At 40.0% G+C, this 22,308-nt stretch overlaps 1 long non-coding RNA gene across 1 annotated transcript in view; it reads right to left on the bottom strand.

Annotated features, from left to right (window-relative positions):
- Positions 1-413: 413 nt before the first annotated feature.
- The window catches only part of LOC117310111 (uncharacterized), a 59,344-nt gene continuing 37,449 nt past the window's right edge, over positions 414-22,308 (bottom strand). The window contains exons 2-3 of the long non-coding RNA XR_004524358.2: positions 12,033-12,223; positions 414-716 (exon numbers count right to left, since the gene is read on the bottom strand). This is a non-coding gene — a long non-coding RNA (uncharacterized lncRNA). The remainder of the gene's footprint in view (positions 717-12,032; positions 12,224-22,308) is intronic.

Below are 22,308 nucleotides of genomic sequence, written 5' to 3'. Positions count from 1 at the left end.
GCTCCCTGAAGAAACTCTAAAGGTGATCCAATTTATGCTCCACATCTCCACTTCTCACAAAAATGCCTTTCCTCTCTTTTTCAAGTCTTGTCAGTCTCACATTTCCTCACCATCAGCGCTAAGACATCTCTCTCCCTCTCTCTCTCCTCCCCCCAGCTCTTTCCAGCCCTTCTCCCTTTTCTGCATCCCCCAAAGCCTGAGAATCTTACTGAAAAACTCAGAAGAATCCTTAGAGGATGGAGCGGGGTGGCGGGGGAGTGCAATGAGCAAAGACAAATTTTTGTTCAGCAGGCAGGGTGTGGGGAAAAGGAGAAAGCTGGGAACACACATTAATAATATTATCCCCATTACATATCAGTAAGAACCAAAGCTTCAATTAATAAAGCTGACTGTAAAAGCCAACTAGACCAGAATTGAAAAACAGCTTTATTTTTGAAATTCAAACACAAATGTCAAAATAAATGCTCTGATAATCATCAGAGAAATGCAAACCAAAACCACAATGAGACATCACCTCATACCTGTCAGAATGGCTATCATCAAAAAAGTCTACAAATAACAAATGTTGGCGAGGATGCAGAGAAAGGGGAACCCTTGTACACTGCTGGTGGGAGTGTAAATTGGAGCAGCCACTATGGAAGAAATTAAAGAGTTTCCTCAAAAAACTAAAAATAGAACTATCACATGATCCAGAAATTCCACTCCTGGGTATGTATCTGAAAAAAAACAAAAACACTAATTCAAAAAAATACATGCACCCCAATGTTAACAGTAGAATTATTTACAATAGCCAAAATATGGAAGCAATCCAAGTGTTTATCAACATATGAATGGATAAAGAAGATGTGATATATACAGACACACAATGGAATACTACTCAGCCATAAAAAAGAATGGAATTCTGCCATTTGCAACGATGTGGATAGACCTAGAGGGTATTAGGCTTAGTGAAGTAAGTCAAAAAAAAGACAAATACTGTATGTTATCACTGATATGTGGAATCTAAAAAATAAAATGAATTAATATCACAAACAGACTCACAGATATAGAGAACAAACTACTGGTTACCAGTTGGGGGGGGGGGCAAGATAAGGGTAGGTTTTAAGAGATACAAACACCTATCCATAAAATAAATAAGCAACTAGGATATATTATATAGCACAGGGAAATACAGCCATTATTTATTTTATAATAACTTGAAATGGCAATTCAATCTATAAAAGTATTGAATCCCTATGTTATATACCTGAAACTAATACAATATTATAAATCAACTATATTTCAATAAAAAGTTTAAAATAAAAAAATAAATAAATGCCCTGAAACACCAGATGAAAAAAATCAACAAGTAGAACCAGAGATAGAATAAAATACACTCAAAAACAGATTTTATATTTTAGGCTAAAAAGGAGGGAAACAACAGAGTAGACTACGAAGGAAGTAAAATTTTGATTAAACATAAAAGGGCCTACATGAAGTTTCTAGAACCTAGTTGACAATGGTGTAAAATCTTTGAGTTTAGAATAATCGGAATGCAAATACAATTGTAGTAGTCTATTACTGACTGCTATTAGTTCAGAATAGTGAAAAAGTAAAACAATAATAAATGTAGTTATTTATCACCTTTCCCCTAAAAGACCATTAAGTGAATTTGCTAAAATAGAAGACACATGACAAACTCTCTTATTAAACAATAGAAGACTTTTTAAACTACCTTAATACCCACAGAGTAAACGGAACACTGGGGAACAACTGGAAAGAGCAATGCATCGATAGCTTAATGGCTACTTTTTAGAATTCACTGGTCTCAATGGTGGCATCTCCAAACGGATTCTTCTGGAATATGGCAGAATTTGTGCCAAAGAAAAATGCAAGAATTCTGCAGCACAGTTGATGACTGGGATAGTCCGAGCTTATGCTTCACTTCCCCTAGGAACACCGTCCTCCCTACCCCACGTAAGAAAATAAGCCAGGCCTTAAGCAAAGGAGGAGAGTTAATTCTTCAGGACTACATGCGATGAGCTGGACACTTGATGTGCATTGTCCATCTGATGCTCACGGCAATTCTAAGATAGGTTTGTTACTCTTACTTGACAGATGAGGGAATTAAGACCAAGAGAGGTTAAAAACATAGCCCAGATGAAATAGGTAATAAATGGTAAATCCAGGTTTTGAACCCATCTGTCTGACTGAAACCCTTGCTCTCTCCCCTACACCAGAGAGCCTCCTATTACAGGGGTGTTGCAGGAGGACCATGTTCCCAAGGGATACCCCAACCAATGTACACAGAGTTCATTCAAACAATGCTCCATTTGGGGAGACATACATATCCTGGGTTCAATCCTACAGGTAAAGGGAAAGGAAAAGACCCTGGCAATAATGATGATGATGATGATGATGATGATAATTCTACTTTCCTAAGAAGAGAAGTCAGCAATTGCAAGGCCTGGGACAGAGGAAGACAAAGTAGGCAAAGGGAAGAAAGTTAAATAGGGCACACTTGATGGAAGATGAATAAAAACGCATGAAAGGAAAGAGAATGAGGATGAAGAGACAGACGAAGTCCAATAAGAGAGAAAAAGAAATAGAGAAAGAGGTCAAAAGAATGGAAGGGGAAAGATTAAGGAGGTTGAGAGATGGGATATAAGAAAAGGAAGTGGGACAACATTGAAAAAAGAATGGAGATAAGTATTTCTGTCCCCCTTTCAATAATGTGGAATTCATGCCCTCCCTGCCACCTCCCCATTTCTGATGTCCTAGAATGAACAGCCATGCGCCCTCAATTATTTGTACCTCTGATAAAAGGTTTATGATAATGACATGTGTCCCTGATGAATCCTCTTTATTAAAAGAACTATTACCACACTAAACACCACAATGAATTTCATACTCAGAACAGGTATTTAAATAGAGGAGCATAATTAAAATAAGTAGAAGGATATGAACAATTCTAACATGTTTCAATTTAGAAATTAACAATGCTAAATGTTTTTAAACCTCTGAAGGGAGTTAGGAGAGCAATTTATTTGAAAAAAATAAAAACCAGCATGTTTAAAAATAAAGGAATATCAGTCCAGAGAATGAAAAACAATTATAAAAGTAACCAGAAATCTGCCATGGTGAATTATTACATGTGAATTGGCTGCACTTTCTTTGTATACATACACAGCATAAAGCTGTGCCTCAAATCTTAAATCCCAAACAGTGAGCCAGACTCCAGAGAAGACACACTATAAGATTCCATTTATATGAAGCTCAAGAATAGGCAAAACTATAGTGATGCAAGTCAGAGCCATGGAGGAGGGCTGAATGGAAGGGGGCATGAGGGAACTGTCTAGGGTGGTAGAGATGTTCTATATGGTGTCTGCGGTGTGGTTACCTGTGTATACATTTGTTAGAACTCATGGGACTGTATGCTTAAAATGGGTACATTTTATCATATACAAGTTATACCTCAGTAAAGTTGATTAAAATAAAGACTCAAACAACAAAATCCTAGAGGAATACAGTTTTCTGTGTCCTGATTGTGGTGGTGGTTACACGAATCCGTACCTGTGATAAAATTTCACAGAACTATAAACTAAAGGGGAAATATGAGTGCATGTAAAAACTGGTGAAATTCAATTAAGGTCTGCAAGTTTAGTATTATACTAATGTCAATTTCCTGGTTTTGATAATGTACTATAATTGTATAAGATGCTGTTGTTGGGGAAAGCTGGGAAAAGAGACACAGGAACTGTCTTGTGCCATTTTTGTGATTTCCTGTAAGTACAAAATTATTTCAAAAATATTTTTTTAAAAAAGAACATAGATTATATAGTCAGTATTTGTACCATCACCCACCATCAGTGTTAAAAAGGGTGAGCTTACTATAGGGTAGAATCCTGAAAATACAAAATTCAGGAAGGTAAATAATCTTTTAAATGTTTCCAATAAACCTGCGGCTGGTCTGAATTCAGAGAGGGAAGTAGTTTTTAATAAATAAACATTGCTGTATAGATTAAAAATTCAGATCAAAATATAAATCAGCCTAAAATACAAGTCAACAAATCAAACAGTAACTATCAGTTCCTAATTTGTGATCTAAAATGTTATACATGACAAAGATTTTTGTGTTCAAAAAAAAAAAAATCAGTATGTACAGAGAATAGCCATGTAAAGAGGCAGCAAGAGGGCGGCCATCTGCAACCCCAGGAAAGAGGCCTTAAGAGAAACCAACCCTGCCAGCACCGTGATCTTGGACTTCTAACACCCAGAACTATGAGAAAATAAATTTCTGTGGTTCAAGGCACCCAGTCTATGGTATTTTGTTATGGCAGTCCTAGACTAATATATTAAACTGTAATTTATATGCCATAAACTCACCTCTCGTCAGTATACAGTTCAATGACTTTTCATAAATTTATAGACCTGTGTGATCATCACCACAATCCAGTTTAGAACACTTCTATCACCCCCAAAACATTCCCTCTCCCACTGCCAACCCCAGGCAACTACTGATCGGCTTTCTCTGATATATTTGCCTTTTTTAGAATTTCAGATAGATGGAATCATACAATATGAAGCCTTCTGTGTCTGCTTTCTTTTACTTAGTATGTTTCTGAGGTTTATCCATATTGTACTATATACCAGTAGTTTCTTTTTATTGACAAATAGTTTCCATTGTATGGCTATACCACATTTTGTTCATCCATTCATCAGTTGATGGACATTTGGGTTGTTCCCTGTTTTGGGCTATTATGAATAATGACGCTATAATCATTCACATACAAGTTTTTGTGTGAACATATGTTTTAATTTCTCTTAGAAATATATGTAGGAGTGGAATTAACTGAGTCATGTGTTAGCATATATTTAACTATTTAAGAAACTCCCAAACTGTCTTCCAAAATGGCAGTACCATTTTATATTCCCTCCAGGAATATATAGAAGTTTCAGTTTCTTAACATCCTTGTCAGCACTTGGTATTGTCAGTCTTTTTAAGTTATAGCCATTCTAATGGGTGTGTAGTGGTATCTACTCAGGTTTAAGCTCAAAAAGACAATTTTAACTTTGGGCTGATGCGAATAAGCCACAGGCCTACTTATTGATAAAAAGTATAACCCTGAGGGGAGGGTCTTAAAATTTTGCCTGGTAACCACACTCTAGGTTTTAGAAAAGAGGGGAGGAAGAACTCTCTCTTCTTCAGTCAAAGACTCATTTATGAACCTCATTCTTTTTATTCCAAAAACATTTATTCCAGATTTGGAAGTTTTTATTAAACGCCTTCTGAATTCCAAAAGATTAAAGAAAGCCATAATGCATGATGAAATTAGAAACTTTATCAGTTTAACATAAATTTAAAGAAGGTAATTTTGTGTTTTAGAAATAGATGCAGAATATACAGTTGAGAATTTGGGGTATGACATGTGTGATTTCAGGCAAGCCTTTTGTTTTGTTTTGTTTTTTGCGGTATGTGGGCCCCTCACTGTCGTGGCCTCTCCCGCTGCGGAGCACAGGCTCCGGACGCGCAGGCTCAGTGGCCATGGCTCACAGGCCCAGCCGCTCCGCGGCACGTGGGATCCTCCCGGACCGGGCACGAACCCGCGTCCCCCGCATCGGCAGGCGGAGTCTCAACCACTGCGCCACCAGGGCAGCCCCAGGCAAGCCTTTTGATTTCATCTTTAAAGCTCAGTAGGTGAAGATTATGTAACTGTGACCTAAAACATGGGACTTAAATGGCAATGTATTACAAGCACATTGTGTTATAATTATACATATCGGTGTCTTTTATGAAATGATTCTAACAGGTTTCAGATAATCTGACAGTCACATAAACCTATGGAAATTTTTCATTTGACCTTTTGGGTATGGTTTAAAGGTATAGTATCTGACACATTTTCTAGTTATTTTTAAATTTTTAATTGTATTTTATTTTTATATACGCTGATTATATTTTGTAACATTCCTAATTGGCTTTAGGCAAAACTTCAAGGATCTGTAGTCATGTATTGTTCTTTGCCAATACAAAATTCTAGCCTACTTGATCGCTCCTTGATCCCCTGTGGGAAAACTAAAAAGTTTGGCTGGTATTGGGTAAGGAGAAAAGCAGCCCCTGACATGCAGGAGCCAGCCTGGCACTATCAGCTGGCCTTGGTGCTGCTACAGGCTGGTCTGGCAGCCACAGCAAAGCCTTGGTGTTCTCCCACTGAACATGAACACTTCCGGAAAATACCATCCTCAGACAAGGCTGCTCTGTGACCACAGTGGATCAAGACCAAAAAAACAGACCACTCCATAGCTACATCTAAACACAGACAGAACATAAACATCGTCCAAGCCACAAAATGCCAAATATCCTCCTGTCCTAGCTCATGGGAGTGATGGCTGCTTATCTCCCAATTACAGATGTAGCCTCACTCTAGTCTGCTGTCCCCATAAATGAGATTTATTAAGATACACAGTCATAAAAAAATGGGCAGAAGAACTGAACAGACATTTTTCCAAAGAGGAGTGCAGATGGCCAACAGGCACATGAAAAGATGCTCAACGTCACTAATCATCAGGGTAATGCAAAACCACAATAAGACATCAACTCAAATCTATCAGAATGGCTACTATCACAAAGACAACAAATAACAAGTGTTGGTGAGGGTGTGGAGAAAAGGGAACCCTCGTATACTTTTGGTGGGAATGTAAACTGGTGCAGCCACTGTGGAAATAGTTTGGAGGGTTCTCAAAAACTAAAAACAGAACTACCATAGGACCCAGCAATTCCACTCCTGAATATGTATCTGAAAAAAAAAACAAAACCACTAATTCGAAAAGTTACATGCACCCCAATGTTCACAGTGGCATTATTTACAATTGCCAAGCTATGGAAGCAACCTAAGTGTCCATCAGCAGATAAATGGATAAAGAAGAAGTGGTGTGTACACACACACACACACACACACACACACACACACACAATGTAATACTACTCAGCCATAAAAAAGAATGAAAATTTTTGCCATTTGCAGCAACATGGATGAACTTGGAGGGCATTATGCTATGTAAGGTAAGTCAGACAGAGAAAGACAAACACTGTATGATATCACTTATAGGTGGAATCTAAAAAACACAATAAACTAGTGACTATTACAAAAAAGAAGCAGACTCACAGATATAGAGAACAAACTAGTGGTTACCAGTGGGGAGAGGGAAGGGGGGAGGGGCACTGGGAGTAGGGGACTAAGAGGCACAAACTATTAGGTATAAAATAAGCTGCCAGAATATATTGTACAACACAGGGAATATAGCCAATATTTTATAATAACTGTAAATGGATGGAATACAACCTTTAAAAATTGTGACTCACTATATTGTACACCTGTAACTTACATAATATTGTACAGCAACTATACTTCAATTTTTTAAAAAAGATACACAGTCATAGAAGTACCCCCGCTTCCTGAGAGCACCCAATCCAGAGCAAGGCCTCACTTCCTTCGATCCTCTCCAAAATTACCTAACACAAGCCCAAATCTTATAGTAAGTCTTTTCTAACACCTGCTTACTTAGACATCCCACAGTTACTCAGGGTATATGTTTTCCCTCACTGCAAGGAATAATAAACCAACTTGTTCAATTAAAAAAATACATCAAGGTGACCCAAGAGATCAAATTATACTTTAAATTTTTGTTTTCATATTGTTCAAAGCATAGAGATCCAAACAGTACTAAATAATCAGCTCATCATAAACTCAATGTCAATGAATGCAGTTATTAAAATTCTAATTCTGTGGTCAGTAGTTTTGATTATAATTATTATGTATACAGTAGATGGAAAAAATGAAATATTTCTAAATGCATGCATAATACCCCATAGGATCAACCTTTATCCTGCCACTTACTACTATAATAGAGTCATTTGCAAATCAGCCAACAAATTAGGCTAACTAGGAGCCATTGACAAATGAAGAGAAATGAGTGTATAATTGTAGAGTATGTAAATGATGCTTAACATCCAGATAAAAGTCATTAAAAAACATTCAGTCATTTGAGTATTTCTAACTAGTCTGACTTTTTTATAAAAGCAGGTAACGATAGCAACGGCGACACATTATAAACTACGAAGTGCCCAACTTCAATCAACAATGAAGCAGTAGGTGCCTGATGTAATTAGAAAGAGCCCCAGGCCAGGAGATTCAGGGTCTGGGCTCAGTTCTAGGATGAATTTCCCTGTAGTCATAGACTACATGCCACAGACTGAGACTCAAGACTTAGGCAGAGACTGCTAGAGGTAAAGGGGTATTAGCAACCAGCTAGCCAAGCCCCACGTCAGGGTCAAGGAAACTCAGGCTCAGACGCATAAGGTGAATAAGCCACAATCAGAACGCTGCCCCTGCCCCACTTCTTGCCAATGATTCCTCATTTATAAAATAAGAACAATCATCCACGTTTGCTTCTTCCTGATAGAGGTGCTGGGATGATGACTGGAACTAACTGGTTGAATGAATATGTGCTTGCTTGTATTTAAATGAATTCAACGAAATAACTAGTCTTTGGGCAGTAGGTGCAGTATCAGGCAAAATTATGTTTGGCTATATGCATAAATCCTCCCACTGCCAAGGGTTTTAAGCAAGTTAGGACTGTGTTTCTCAATGGGAGCAGTACTGGCATTTTAGGCAGAATACTCTGCCCGGTGGGGGGGTTGCCCTCCCCACGGTGCAGGACGTAAAATACAAGGCTGGCCCCCAGCTGCTCAAATAGCAGCAGCACCTCTGGGTCAGGTCTGGCCCTAGGGCGAGGCAATTTAAAACATCAAAACTAATGCCAGAAATCCATAATGAACAAAATACCACCATGTTAAACAAATATGGAATCAGTGCTACTGACTTTTCTTTTTGCCTCAGGCTCCAGTATGGCTCAGCATGGCAGTTACTGATCCTGTCTTTATTATAACATGCTGGCATTTTATTCAACCTGAATTTTTTGCATTAATTTTTAAGAGATTTCATTAAAATATTATCTGGCGGGTTACTGAGTTTTGGGGTGCCCCTTAAATTCTGTACCCAAGACAAGTGCCTCACTTGCTTTATCCTAGTCCAGTGCTGCTTCCCGTCATTGCGACAACTTAAAACACCTCCACACATTTCTAGACGCCTCCCTGGGTTGAGAACCTCTGAAATAGGGGCTGATTTTTCTCATTTATCAAGAAGTCCGGAGAGACACAGCCCAGGCCTGAAACAGTGGCTGCATGATGCCATCGGGGCCCTAGATTCCCTGTATCTCTGCTGCAGTCACAAGATGGCTGATGTGCCCCCAAGGAATTATGTCCTAGTTCCAGAGAGGAAAACAAGGCAGGGCGAAGGGCAGGAAAAACATACCAGCTGAGCCTGACTCCTTTAATTAGAAAAATACCTTTCCCAGGAGCCCCACCCAATAAACCTTAACTCACATATCATTGGCTAGAAGTGAGCCAAGTGGCCAGCCCTAGCTGCAGGGAGCCTGGGGGAGGTGAACACCTGTAAGTGGGCACGTCTCCAGCCTGAATAAAACTAGTGTTCTCTCCACAAGAATGAAGGGGAGAGTGAAGAAAAGATAAATAGCTAGAAATGTCTGCCATGAGGGCCAGGCAGGATGATAAATGCTGGCTCTTCTGCGTGACTGCAAATAGCATCTTTTCTGCTTGTAATTTGATGGTCTGCCTGAGCAGAGCATTTTGATGGTCACTTTTAGAATTATGGATAGAAACTGGAACATTGTCTTAGGTTGGGCAGAACCTAGAAGCAGAACCTAAAACAGAGATTTAGGTGCGTGTGATTTATTAAGGGCGTACTCTTGGGAGAAACCTGTAAGGGAGTGAGGGGAACAGCCAAAGGAAGAGAAATGATCCAAGCGAGGATGCATTCTCACATGAAGCTTTGCCGAGGCTTAATGCCAGAAGGGGCTATGGGCCTAAATCACAACACAGAGTTGTCTCACCTTAAAGAAGCTCAGCCTTTTACCCTTGACAAATCAGTCAGCCATTTGCTACCCGGTCCTGTGATGAGGGGGCCAGTGTAACCTCCCAGGTTACCTCTCTGGGTGATGCAATGCCCATTGGCCAAGAGCAAACTCCATGGAGGGTTACAGGTGTGAGTTGTTTGCCAAAGCACTTGCTACAGCTGTTGGGGAGGGGTGCCCCACCCCTATCATGGGTCTGGGTGGGCACCAAGAGCATCTACTGCAAATATTAATTTTGATGCACTTTCCAAAGAACTGCCTTTATTTCTACTTTGTATTGTTTGAGAATGGAACCCTAGGTATATTGTTATGATTAAAAGCTGTTGGAAAAACTGGCAACGAGTTGCAAGTGTCTCATTTTCAAGAAAAATGATTAACAGGTGTTGACTTATTTTGTTGAACCACAAATGCAGAAAGTGCTTTATAATTTGCTCTGGGTATTAACCAGGATCCAATCTGAAGTTCACAATCTCATCAGAGCACGTAAATATTTCATAGTCTTAGTGTCTCATTTAAAGCTCAATGAATATTTAATTGAAGTTGACCAACAAAATAACTGAAAGAATTATGTCGCATTTAGTTAGGCCTGAAATGAGCAAGCTCTTCATTTTCTCAAGTAGTTTAAAGCTAAAATTATTCCAACTTCATGAAATAGTCTACATAATTTTATAAGTAATTAAAGGGCTATAAAATAGGCTCGAAAGGCACATATTAAATACTGAGAAAAACATGAAATAAAATAAATTTTCAACTTTAAATGCAAGAGAATAGTTTAATATATGGTGGCCTACATTATTCAGTGGTGGATTACACTATTGTCAATACCCTCTTTTTGACACAGGAAGTAAAAATAGAATCTTTTGTTTGACCCTTGAAAATTAAATATTCTAGAATGATGATGTGCAAACACCTACAAGATTGACGTTAACAGGAAGTCATGCATGATCTACCCAAGTCAGTCAGCCCAGAGACTGCTTCTGAACTCTGGGTCCAGCACTAAGCCAGGTACTGAAAATAATCAAAAAAAAGAAAAATATTGGTCCACGTTCAAAGTAGAGATGGTTTCCGAGGAAAGAAGCTTTCCCGTGGTCTGTTAGATCTCCGTAAGTGTCAGAATGGGGCTTCAAAAGAAATACGTGCTCTAATTGATTGACCCTAACTCAGATGACATGGGATATGTCACTTCTACCGAATTTGAAGACATTTTAATTGGAATCAAAGTATTGCCAACCAATCCATGCTAAGGCTGCTAAAAACTTCCTGGTAAACTTAGCATACTACAGTTTGAATTCTTTAGTCCTGAGTTATTTTTTAATTACAGGACCTAAATAATCCAATAACAAGTTCTTTTTTGGAGAACAGACCATGGGGCCGTGATACAAGGTTGTGTGATGAACAGAGCATATCCATATAGCTGCCTTGTGGAAAATAACTGGTCACCTTGGGTTTTTCCCCTTTGATCTTAGTCTCTTTTTAAGATACTCAAAAGGATCGCCTTCTACAACTGTCAATATGCCAGTATACGTGCATGTGTTATGTATACAAACACATATCACTAAAAAGTTCAGACTCTTGTCTAATAATAGCACCTCTTTCCTTCACTTCTACAATTCATGCCATGTCACCCTATGGTCCTCAGGGATGAGGAACCATAATTAGTATGGAGAAAAGAAGGGACGGCATTTTCCCGTTGTATTCAATGGCACATTCAGAATCAAACAAAATTCTTTAGTTAATGGCAATCACTAAGCAAAAGTGGCAGTCTGACCAGACTCTTACAGTCTGTAGAAGGACATTATCCTGTCCAGGGCAGGAGATGAGAGAAAGGTTGATAACATTAGCCAAGAAAGGTGATGAACATTAAGCGTCCTGCAGCCAATGTACCTAGTCAGAAACAGGAGCAGGGATAACTTTTCTTTGTTTAGGGTACTTTTGTTCTAGAATGTGTCATTTCAGATGAACATTTACATTTACATTGAGGACTCTTATTTTCTCACATCTACTTAATATTTAGTACATGTAACATTTTAAGACTGCATTTCTCCCAGTGTCATGTGACTTACCCTGTTTATCAAAAGCCACCCAGGATGGTGAAATCAGTTCCCATTCCTTTAGGAAATACACTATGTTTTGGCTTTATCTTTTGTCCGAGAAGCAGTTCTCCACCTATTCCTGGTTTATCTTCACTCACCAGCATCCTAACATTGTTGCAAAAGCCCCAATGTTGAGATTTGTGGAATTTCTCTTTTCCCATCTGTGAACACAAGAGACAACATAAAATGGCCAAAGTTACTCTTTGTGACTTTTCTTATTTGTTTGAAAAGGTAAACACATTTCCCATCATTTATTTTCCCATTACAAAATGCAAATGAGAGTGGCAAATAATTATGATCAATCTTCATCATAAAGTTGTGTCTCATTTTAAATTCAATTCATTTTAACAAATTCAAAACCTTGAAAAGCAATAAGAATAAACCCAATGCTCCATGCTACTTTAAAACATTTAAAAATTATTACTGTAAGTGAACATTTAGGACATTAGCTTGCTAATTGGTCTATTCTACTTATTTGCCAAGAATGTAAACAGGAAAAAAAAACACTCCTCTACTTCAGAGTAAAAATGTAACAGTTTTCCCACAGAAGTCTAAATATTATTTTCATCAAAAAAGAGAATAAAATCTTTTCCTCATTAAAGTAAATGTCACAGGAAATTCGTCAGAGCTGACATTCTCCTCCTAATTGTAGAACCTTGCTCTCCCTCTTCTCCACTCCCCTCCCATCTCTTCTGAGGATCTGGGCAGAGAGGTCAAAGCCTAGATAATGCTACCAAGGACTGGCAAAATGTGGGCCAACACCAACATGCAGGCACTGCTAGTAGGAAAGTAAAACAGAAAAATCCCTCTGAGGAAAGACATGGCAATACCTAGCGAAGTGAAAGGTGTATATGCCCTGAGGCCTAGCAAGTCCACTCCTAAATTTTTTATTTTTTTATTTTTTTTTTGCAGTACATGGGCCTCTCACTGCTGTGGCCTTTCCCGTTGCTGAGCACAGACTCCGGACGCGCAGGCTCAGAGGCCATGGCTCACGGGCCCAGCCGCTCCGCGGCATGTGGGATCTTCCCGGACCGGGGCACGAACCCATGTCCCCTGCATCGGCAGGCGGACTCTCAACCACTGCGCCACCAGGAAAGCCTCTAAATATCTTTTGCACCATGCATGGGGAGCTATAGATCAGATTATTTGTTACAGCAGTGTTGGTAAGAGTGAAAAATAGGAAACAATCTAAATGTCCATCAATAGCAAAAAAGATACCTCAATTAATATTAATACAGAGGTCTAAAATTATATGCATCGATATGGACAAATCTCAAAAAAATGTCAAGCAAAAAAAAGGTAGTAGAAAGGCACACAAAATTTGATCATTTCACTTACATAAAGTCTGAAAACATTCAAAAATACAGTATTATTTATGGATAATATTAGCATGGAAATAAGCAGCATATTCAAGTTAATATAATATCCAAGGTAATATATGATATATGATACAATAAAGATCGTATACATTTATTATGATATATGATATTTGTTGTATCATATGCATATCATATCATGAACATCCATGTACACCACAGCCCTGTATAAAATATAAAACATTTCAGATACAATTAAAGCACTCTCTTATCCCAAGCTCCTGATTTCGATATCTGTGTCTGTTTCTGTTTTGTAAATAAGTTCATTTGTATCTTTTTTAAATTAGATTCCACATATGAGTGATATATGATACTTGTAGATGAACATACAAATACTACTATATATAAGATAGATAACCAACAAGGACCTACTGTATATAGCACAGGGAACTCTACTCAATATTCTGTGATAACCTATATGAGAAAAGAATCTGAATCACTCTGCTGTATACCTGAAACTAACACAACATTGTAAATCAACTACACTCCAATGAAATTAAAATATTAAAAGAAGAAACAAATAAAGCCCTCTCTCAGAGTTCATGCCCCTTGCCTCCCTCTCCAGAGGTAACCAGTATCCTGAATTTGCTTCTTGAACTTTATACTTTGCCAGGATTATATACGCCAGAGCGATAGCCTCCTGCAAAGCATGACGCATTGGCAGGAATTCTGAAAGGACGTTTGAAAATACTTTGTTTCAAGGCAACCTATGAAATGAGGTAAAATATTTGCAAATAATATATCTGATAACGAGTTAATATCCAAAATATATAAAGAACTCAATGGCAAAAAAAAAGTGTGATTAAAAAATGGACAGAGGATCTGAATACACGTTTTTCCAAAGAAGACATACAAATGGCCAACAGGTACATGAAAAGATGCTCAACATCACTAATCATCAGGGAAATGCAAAGCAAACCCACAATGAGATATCACCACACACCTGTTGGGATGGTTACTGTCAAAAAGATAAGAAATAACAAGTGTTGGCAAGGACATGGAGAAAAGGGAATCCTTGTGCACTGTTGGTGGGAATATAAATTGGTGTGTATGGAAGTTCTTTAAACAATTAAAAATAGAACTACCATATGACTCAGCAATTCCACTTCTGGGTATTTATCCAAAGAAAACGGAAACACTAATTTGAAATGATATGTGTACCACATGTCCATCTGCAGCATTCTTTACAATAGCCAAAACACAGAAACAACCTAAGTGGCCATTGACGATGAATGAATAAAGAAAATGTGGTGTGTATATGTATATACAATGGATATTATTCAGCCATAAAAAAATGAAATCCTGGGCTTCCCTGGTGGCGCAGTGGTTGAGAGTCCGCCTGCTGATGCAGGGGACATGGGTTCATGCCCCGGTCCGGGAGGATCCCACATGCCGCGGAGCGGCTAGGCCCGTGAGCCATGGCCACTGAGCCTGTGCTCCGCAACGGAAGAGGCCACAACAGTGAGAGACCCACGTACCACACACACACACACACACACACACACACACACACACAAATGAAATCCTGCCACAACAGGGACAGACCTTGAGGGCATTATGCTAAGTGAAATAAGTCAGACAGAAAAAGACAAATATCATATGATCTCACTTATGTGTGGAATCTTAAAAAAAAATCAAATTAAAAAATTCCAGAAAGCAAGCTCATAGATACAGAGAACAGATTGGTGGTTGCCAGAGGTGGAGGGTGGGGAGTGGGCAAAATGGGTGAAGGGGATCAAAAGGTACAAACTTCCAGTAATAAAATAAGTAAGTCCTCGGGATGTAATTCACAGCATGGTGACTATAGGTAATAATTACTGTATATCTGAAAGTGGCTAACAGAGTAAATCTGAAAAGTTCTCATCACCAAAAAAAAAAAAACTTGTAACTATGTGTGGTGGTGGACCTAACTAGACTTACTGTGATCATTTTGCAATATATACAACTATCGAATCATTACATTGCACACCTGCAACTCATATAATGTTATATGTCAATTACACCTCAATAAAACTAAAAATTAAATACTCAATATTAAGAGGAAAAGACAAGACCTCCTTTCCTCTTATAGTGAAGACAGCCTGGAAGAATGGGGAAGAGCCTGAGCAGCCTTGCCCAGGAGAGCCGGGGCCACTACAGCTGCCCTGGGCAGAGGAACAGCCCAGCTCGAAGGCTGTGGGAGGAAAGCTAGAGGCAGCGGTTAGGACGGTGACCTGCAGCCTGGCTCTGTCCCACAGAGAATCCATTGCCACAACCTCCACCACCACCCCACTCCCCCCTGACACACACACACACACACAGTTTACCACAAGTCAGTCCCACATCACCACAGCAAAGCAACAGTTGGGTTGGTTAAAATGAATGGAGGAATAACATAGAATTTTACAACAATGTTCCCCCTTTTAAAGCAAGTAATTTCAGGTAATCACAAACTCACCTCAGGTCAAACCAACAAATGTTTGTTACTATATTTACTATATTCCTAGCTTTGTGCCAGTCATGCTACTTAAAATTATGTTTTAGCTCCATACAGTTTTTTTTTTTTTTTTTGGCTGCATTGAGTCTTCGTTGCTGCATGTGGGCTTTCTCTAGTTGCAGTGAGCGGGGGCTACTCTTCGTTGTGGTGCGGTGTGGTACACAGGCTTCTCATGGCGATGGCTTCTCTTGTGGAGCACAGGCTCTAGAGTGCAGGCTCAGTAGTTGTGGCACGTGGGCTCAGTAGTTGTGGCACACGGGCTCAGTCATTGTGGCTCACGGGCTCTAGAGCACGGGCTCAGTAGTTGTGGTGCACAGGCTTAGTTGCTCCACGGCATGTGGGATCTTCCCAGACCAGGGCTCGAACCCGTGTCCCCTGCATTGGCAGGCAGATTCTTAACAACTGCGCCACCAGGGAAGTCCCCAGATATGCTACTTAAAACAAGCATAAAACTCCACCCCTGCCTTGAAGAGGAAACCCACTCTCTTGCTGATGAGCCAAGATTTAGATATATATAAAACAACTAGGAAGCAGTACAGCTACCATTTTCGACCAGTTACTATGACCTAGACCCTTTACTAAGGGCTTTATATACATTACCTAATTTTACCATCACAAAACTATTTGATATGCATTATCACTGCCATTTTACCAATGAGGAAACCAAGGCAGAGACAAGTAGGCTAGCACACCCACGGTTATATGGTAACTAGTGGAGCCTGCATCTGAATCTAAGCTCATTGACCCTAACCTCTGGTAAGTTTATCTACCTAGAGCCATAAACTGATGGGCTGGAGTAGTAGCGTTGAGGTCCTGCAGGTAGTTGGATACTGCCTTGGGCCTGGAGGAATGGGATGAATTAGACAGGAGAGGAGGGAAATAGGAACCCTAATGTTTTGCTGATGGGAGAGTTAACTGCCATTCTGGAAAGCAATGTGGTACTACTTGGCAAAACTAAGGATGTGTATTCTCTATGATTCAAGAATGCCACTCCTGGATATGTATCTCAGAGAAATTCTCACAGTAGCCAATAAATGGACATATATGAGAATGTGCAATGGTATTGGGTTGGCCAAAAAGTTCGTTCAGGTTTTTCTGTAACATTGTGGAAAAACCCAAATGAACTTTTTGGCCAACCCAATATTTTGGGAAAGTTGGAGGCAGGCAAGCTAAATATTTATGTTGAGGAAATGGATAAGAAAATATGGTTTAGGGGCTTCCAGGAAGATTGTGGAAGAGTAAGACGCGGAGATCACCTTCCTCCCCACAGATACACCAGAAATACATCTACATGTGGAACAACTCCTACAGAACACCTACTGAAAGCTGGCAGAAGACCTCAGACCTCCCAAAAGGCAAGAAACCCCCCAAGTACCTGGGGTAGGGAAAGAGAAAAAAGAATAAACAGAGACAAAAGAATAGGGACGGGACCTGCACCAGTGGGAGGGAGCTGTGAAGGAGGAAAGATTTCCACACACTAGGAAGCCCCTTCGCGGGCGGAGGCTGCGGGTGGCGGAAGGGGGAAGCTTCGGAGCTGTGGAGGAGAGCACAGCAACAGGGATGCGGAGAGGAAAGCGGAGAGATTCCCGCACAGAGGATCAGTGCCGACCCACACTCACCAGCCCGAGAGGCTTGTCTGCTCACCCGCCGGGGCGGGCGGGTCTGGGAGCTGAGGCTCGGGCTTCGGTCAGAGCGCAGGGAGAGGACTGGGGTTGGCGGCGTGAACACAGCCTGCAGGGGGTTAGTGCACCGCGGCTGGTCGGGAGGGAGTCCGGGGAAAGGTCTGGAGCTGCCGAAGAAGCAAGAGACTTTTTCTTCCCTCTTTGTTTCCTGGTGCGCGGGGGGGGGGGGGGGGGGGGGGGGGGGAGGGGATTGAGGGCGCTGCTTGGAGGAGCTCCAGAGATGGGCGCAAGCCGCGGCTAAAAGCGCGGGCCCCAGAGACAGCCATGAGACGCTAGGGCTGCTGCTGCCGCCACCAAGAGGAATGTGTGCGAGCACAGGTCACTATCCACACCCCCCTTCCGGGGAGCCTGTGCAGCCCGCCACTGCCAGGGTCCCGGGATGCAGGGACAACTTCCCCGGGAGAACGCAGGGCCCGCCTCAGGCTGGTGCAACTTCACGCCGGCCTCTGTCACCGCAGGGCGCTCCGCACTCCGTGCCCCTCCCTCCCCTCCAGCCTGAGTGAGCCAGAGCCCCCGAATCAGCTGCTCCTTTAACCCCGTCCTGTCTGAGCGAAGAAACAGACGCTCTCCCGCGACCTACATGCACAGGCGGGGCCAAATCCAAAGCTGAGCCCCAGGAGCAGTGCAAACAAAGAAGAGAAAGGGAAATCTCTCCCAGCAGCCTCAGAAGCAGCGGATTAAAGCTTCACAATCAACTTGACGTACCCTGCATCTGTGGAATACATGAATAGACAACGAATCATCCCAAATTGAGGAGGTGTACTCTGAGAGCAAGATTTATGATTTTTTTCCCGTTTTCCTCTTTTTGGGAGTGTGTATGTGTATGCTTCTGTGTGAGATTTGTCTGTATAGCTTTGCTTCCACCATTTGTCCTAGGGTTCTATCTGTCCGTTTCTTTTTTTATTTTTTTAAAAATTTTTTTCGTAATAATTATTTTTTATTTTATAACTTTATTTTATCTTTATTTTATTTTACTTTATCTTCTTTCTTTCTTTCTTTTTGTCCCTTCCTTCCTTCCTCCCTCCATTCTTTCTTTCTTTCTTTCTACTTCTACTAATTCTTTCTTTCTACTTTTTCTCCCTTTTATTCTGAGCCATGTGGATGAAAGGCTCTTGGTGTTGCAGCCAGGAGTCAGTGCTGTGCCTCTGAGGTGGGAGAGCCAACTTCAGGACACTGGTCCACAAGAGACCCTCCCAGCTACACATAATATTAAACGGTGGAAAATCTCCAGAGATCTCCATCTCAAACAAACACCCAGCTTCACTCAACGACCAGCAAGCTACAGTGATGGACCCCTATGCAAAAAAACTAGAAAGACAGAAACACAACCACACCCATTAGCAGAGAGGCTGCCAAAAATCATAATAAAGTCCACAGACACCCAAAACACACCACCAGACGTCACCTGCCACCAGAAAGACAAGATCCAGCCTCATCCACCAGAAACAGGCACTAGTCCCCTCCACCAGAAGCCTACAAACCCACGAACAAAACCTTAGCCACTGGGACAGTGGGGTGGGAACCAAAAACAACGGGAGCACGACCTGCAGCCTGCAAAAGGAGACCCAAAAACAGTAAGATAAGCAAAGGAGAAGACAGAAAAAACACACAGCAGATGAAGGAGCAAGATAAAAACCACCAGGACCTAACAAATGAAGAGGAAATAGGCAGTCTACCTGAAAAAGAATTCAGAATAATGATAGTAAAGGATGATCCAAAATCTTGGAAATAGAATAGACAAAATGCAAGAAACATTCAACAAGGACCTAGGAAGAACTAAAGATTGAAAAACAATGATGAACACACAATAACGAAATTAAAAATACTCTAGATGGGATCAATAGCAGAATAACTGAGGCAGAAGAAGGATAAGTGACCGGAAAATAAAATAGTGGAAAAACTACTGCAGAGCAGAATAAAGAAAGAAGAAATGAAAAGAACTGAGGGACAGTCTCAGAGACCTCTGCGGACAACATCAAATGCACCAACATTCGAATTATAGGGGTTCCCTTTTTTAAGAAGAGAGAAAAGGAAAAGGGACTGAGAAAATATTTGAAGGATTATAGTTGAAAACTTCCCCTAAATGGGAAAGGAAATAGTTAATCAAGTCCAGGAAGCACAGAGAGTCCCATACAGGATAAATCCAAGGAGAATACGCCAAGACACATATTAATCAAAACTGAAAAATTAAATACAAGAAAACATATTAAAAGCAGCAAGGGAAAAACAACAAATAACACACAAGGGAATCCCCATAAGGTTAACAGCTGATCTTTCAGCAGAAAACTCTGCAAGCCAGAAGGGACTGGCAGAAAATATTAAAGTGCATGAAGGAGAAAAACCTGCAACCAAGATTACTCTACCCAGCAAGAATCTCATTCAGATTTGATGGAGAAATTAAACCTTTACAGAAGCAAAACTGAGAGAGTTCAGACCACCAAACCACCTCTACAAAAATGCTAAAGGAAACTTCTCAGGAAAGAAAACAAGAGAAGGAAAAGACCTACACATAACGAACCAAAAACAATTAAGAAAATGGGAATAGGAACATACATATCGATAATACCTAAATGTAAATGGACTAAATGCTCACACCAAAAGACCACAGATGGCCTGAGATGGATACAAAAACAAGACCAGATATTTGCTGTCTACAAGAGACCCACTTCAGACCTAGAGACAAATACAGACGAAAGTAAGGGGATGGAAAAAAAGATATTCCATGCACATGGAAACCAAAAGAAAGCTGGAGTAGCAATTCTCATATCAGACAAAATAGACTTTAAAATAAAGACTATTACAAGAGACAAAGAAGGACACTACATAATGATCAAGGGATCGATCAAAAGAGAAGACTTATAAACAATTGTAAATATTTATGCACCCAACATAGGAGCACCTCAATACATAAGGCAAACTAACAGCCATAAAAGGGGAAATCGACAGTAACACATCATAGTAGGGACTTTAACACCCCCCTTTCACCAATGGACAGATCATCCAAAATGAAAATAAATAAGGAAACACAAGCTTAAATGATACATTAAACAAGATGGACTTACTTGATATTTATAGGAATTCCATCCAAAAACAACAGAATACACATTTTCTCAAGTGGCTCATGGAACATATCCAGGACAGATCATATCTTGGGTCACAAATCAAGCCTTGGTAAAATTTAAGAAAATTTGAAATTGTATCAAGTATCTTTTTCGACCACAACGTATGAGTCTAGATATCAATTACAGGAAAAGATCTGTAAAAAATACAAAACACTCATGGAGGCTAAACAATTACACTACTTAATAACGAAGTGATCACTGAAGAAATCAAAGAGGAAAAAAAAAAAATACATAGAAACAAATGACAAATGGAGACACAACGACCCAAAATCTATGGGATGCAGCAAAAAGCAGTTCTAAGAGGGAAGTTTATAGCAATACAAGCCTACCTTAAGAAAACAGGAAACATCTCAAATAAACAACCTAACCTTGCACCTAAAGCAATTAGAGAAAGAAGAACAAAAAAAACCCAAAGTAGCAGAAGGAAAGAAATCATAAAAAATCAGATCAGAAATAAAATGAAAAAGAAATGAAGGAAATGATAACCAAAGATCAATATAAAAACTAAAAGCTGGTTCTTTGAGAAGATAACAAAATTGATAAACCATTAGCCAGACTCATCAAGAAAAAAAGGGGAGAGAAGACTCAAATCAATAGAATTCGAAATGAAAAGGAGAAGTAACAACTGACACTGCAGAAATACAAAAGATCATGAGAGATTACTACAAGCAACTCTATGCCAATAAATGGACAACCCTGGAAGAAATGGACAAATCTTAAAATGCACAACCTGCCAAGACTGAATCAGGAAGAAATAGAAAATATGAACAGCGCCAATCACAAGCACTGAAATGAAACCGTGATTAAAAGCTTCCAACAAACAAAAGCAGACCAGATGCCTTCACAGGCGAATTCTATCAACCATTAGAGAAGAGCTAACACTATCCTTCTCAAACTCTTCCAAAATATAGCAGAGGAGGAAACACTCCCAAAATCATTCTACGAGACCACCATGACCTTGATACCAAAAACGAGAAAGGATGTCACAAGAAAGAAAACTACAGGTCATATCAAATGATGAAGCTAGATGCAAAATCCTCAACAAAATACTAGCAAACAGAATCCAACAGCAATTAAAAGGATCATACAACATGACAAGTGGTTTATTCCAGGAATGCAAGATTCTTCAATATATGCAAATCAATCAACGTGATACACCATTATTAACAAGGGAAGGAGAAAACCAGAGATCATCTCAATAGATGCAGAGAACGCTTTGACAAAAATTCAACACCCATTTATGATAAAAACCCTGCAGAAAGTAGGCTCAAGGAGGAACCTTTCCTAACATAATGTAAGGCATATATGACAAACCCACAGCCAACATCTCCTCAATGGTGAAAAAAACTGAAAGCATTTCCACTAACATCAGGAACCTAAGACAAGGATGCCACTCTCACCGCTCTTATTCAAAAATAGTTTTGGGAAGTTTTAGCCACAGCAATCAGAGAAGGAAGGAAATAAAATGGAATCCAATCGGAAAAGAGAAGTAAAGCTGTCAATGTTGCAGAGACTGATACTATACACTAGAGAATCCTAAAGATGCTACCAGAAAACTACGAGAGCTAATCAATGAATTTGGTAAAGTAG

The sequence above is a fragment of the Tursiops truncatus genome, chromosome X (assembly GCF_011762595.2).
Source record: "Tursiops truncatus isolate mTurTru1 chromosome X, mTurTru1.mat.Y, whole genome shotgun sequence".
NCBI classification, from domain to species: Eukaryota; Metazoa; Chordata; class Mammalia; order Artiodactyla; family Delphinidae; genus Tursiops; species Tursiops truncatus.
Note: the sequence above shows the minus strand (reverse complement) of the source record. Positions and strands in the feature narration are given on the sequence as shown.